Below are 2621 nucleotides of genomic sequence, written 5' to 3'. Positions count from 1 at the left end.
AGGCTGTTATTATAATAGATGCCAAAATCCTACAGTAAATCTTTTTTTACTTTTGCTTTGTAATCAGTAATATTAAGGAGATATTCATATATTTCAAGAATTGCTTAAATTCCGATTTAAGCAATATATCCAGACTTAATCATGTGAACATATGGTGACTTTTAAACATACAGTTAAAGCTATTCATCATATTTGCTAGACCACCAACATAAAATTACAGTTACTTTGGAGCATAAATCAAATGGTTTAAGCCTGTAACAGACCTAAGGAACACCTTCCTATGTTATATATGCAAACTACTTTTCCATGTATAGGTCTCTTCCTTTTAATTTCTATGTTATCCAGCCCTGGAATTCACTATTATCATGGTCCAAAAAGAAGGGAAAATGTAAACAAGACTGGTCAACACAGTTTTATTTATATGGGTGGGTGTGGGGGTGTGTGCATGGGGGTGTGTATATATAAAGATGGCACAACAGAAGGAAATGCAATTCTACAAGTGCAAGCCCTTAAGGAGCAGCATATAATGATAAACCCCTTCCTTCTAAGGGTATTTCTTTCACTGACACAAGAAGCAAAATTATACATATCTCCTTCAACTAAGTTGAGACAATAGAAATGCAGAGTCCTGCTTAATACAAGTAACTAGACAGACCAACACTCCTCTACAAATTTTCTTTTTTCTGATTGCCAGTTAAAGAGTTTTAATTTTATAGCTTAACAATGAAGGGCATACACTGAAATCAACACATATACCTAATATTTCAATCTGTTTGTCCACATATACAGCTGAAGTCAATTACAGGGTATGGCCTAACAGATGCTAGGGGAACTTTTTAAAGTAGTTTTTTTTTTGGGGGGGGGCGGGGTATTAACTTCTTGCATACTGAAGTCACCATACATACAGGACAGAGTCGGAGCTTTAATATTTGCATTTATTCATTTAACTTTTAGAACACTTCTATAATTGAATATTAAAACAAAAACAATAGAAAGTAGTGGGCATCTGATGATTCTAGTCCTTCACTCATTCATCACTGCATATAAAATGCCTGCAGTGAGTGTTATTCACTGGCCCCATTAAGAGATTTGACGACAAACACCACCTCTGGGATAATGTTCATCATCCTCATCTGCTTCTCCATTATAATGGTGCCATTTTTCCCGATTTGGATCAAAGTCCACCAGTTCTATCTGATCCATTTCATCAATCTCTCTACTTCCTTCCTCCCAGGAGTTTTTCCAGCAAAGAGTTTGTGATGAGAGAGAAAGTCATTTTCAGGAACGTTTAAGGTAAACTCGATGATTAGGTGACCCTTTTCACTTGGTCTACAATAAACTGGCTTACCTTCATTTAGCACACACTTTATATCTCCATGCTTGACAATCTGGCTTGGATGAGAGGTGATGACTATGGTTCGATTGTCAAGAGTGAATATTGGCTTCTGGAAACCACATAATGCTTCCACCAGCTGTATATCCATACACATGAAAAGGTCTTCTCATCAAGTAAAAACAGCGTAATCCTTCTGCTTTAACACAATAATAATATCTCCTGGTTCCAGTCCTGGCTCCTGGTTTCCTTCACCATGGAATGTTATCTTCTTTCCATCTTTTATGCCTTTGCCAATATGAACTTCTAGAATCTTCTCTCAAACTATCTTCCTTCCATTGCAGCTTCTACATCTATCTGTAGGACTGATCCATCCCCCATGCTCTGGTACTCCATGCACACAGACTGAATTTGCTGAGCCATACCAGGTCCCCTCTGATGAGTTCTTATGTGCATTCCAGTACTTCAGCAATTGGAACAGCACTCTCCTGATCCTTTCCTTCCACCTCGGCCTTCACATTTGTCATAAATCACTTTTTGGTAGAGCCAGTTTTCTTGTTACACCATTCTATAAATCTTCTAACGTTACTGAGAGCTGATGCATAGTATTTTTAACCTCTCCTTTCTCTCTGCATCCTTCCTCCTCCTCCAAAAAATAATATCAAAGATGTCCATGGGGGAGCCAAACTACCAGCTGCTCCACCTTCTTAATTACTGTTCTCCTCCGTCATACGATTCCCTTTTCTTGGCATCAGAAAGAACTTCATGAGCTTGAGAAGTCTGTTTAATAAACTTTTCTCCTTCATTTGGTTTCTTATCAAGGTGGTACTTCAAGGCCAGTTTCCTGTAAGCCTTTTTTAATTCTTCCTGGGAGGTATTAGATTTGACCTCCCAAAACATCTTAGTTAAGCGTTTTCTTTCACCATTTTCTACAGCCAGTGAGCGGGCTGGGGCTGGTGTGGGAAAGTGGGAAGGAGCATGGAACTATGTGTAGCCCGGGCAGCTGCTGCTGCTCAGCCTCTCACCCAAGCATTCTGGAAAGTTCCCTACCCTAAGTCTTAATTCAAATCAAAACATGCAAGAAAGACAATTCACAATGATTAAGCTGGCTATATTCCAGGATGCACAATTGTCTTAATATAAGAAAAGAAAATGTCATTTACCATATTAAAATACAAAAGAAAAGCCATATGGCCATCAATGGATATATTAAAAGCATCTAATCAAATTAAACTTTCCTCTACATTTACAGTTCACCCTTATACAAATTAGTGACAAACTGTGTGTG

General features: G+C 38.1%; 1 pseudogene; it reads right to left on the bottom strand.

Annotated features, from left to right (window-relative positions):
• Nucleotides 1-1080: 1080 nt before the first annotated feature.
• On the bottom strand, nt 1081-1789 carry LOC113194403 (dnaJ homolog subfamily A member 1 pseudogene; annotated as a pseudogene).
• Nucleotides 1790-2621: the final 832 nt, after the last annotated feature.

Source organism: Urocitellus parryii, chromosome 3 (genome assembly GCF_045843805.1).
Source record: "Urocitellus parryii isolate mUroPar1 chromosome 3, mUroPar1.hap1, whole genome shotgun sequence".
NCBI lineage: Eukaryota > Metazoa > Chordata > Mammalia > Rodentia > Sciuridae > Urocitellus > Urocitellus parryii.
This window is presented reverse-complemented; position numbering and strand designations above follow the sequence as displayed.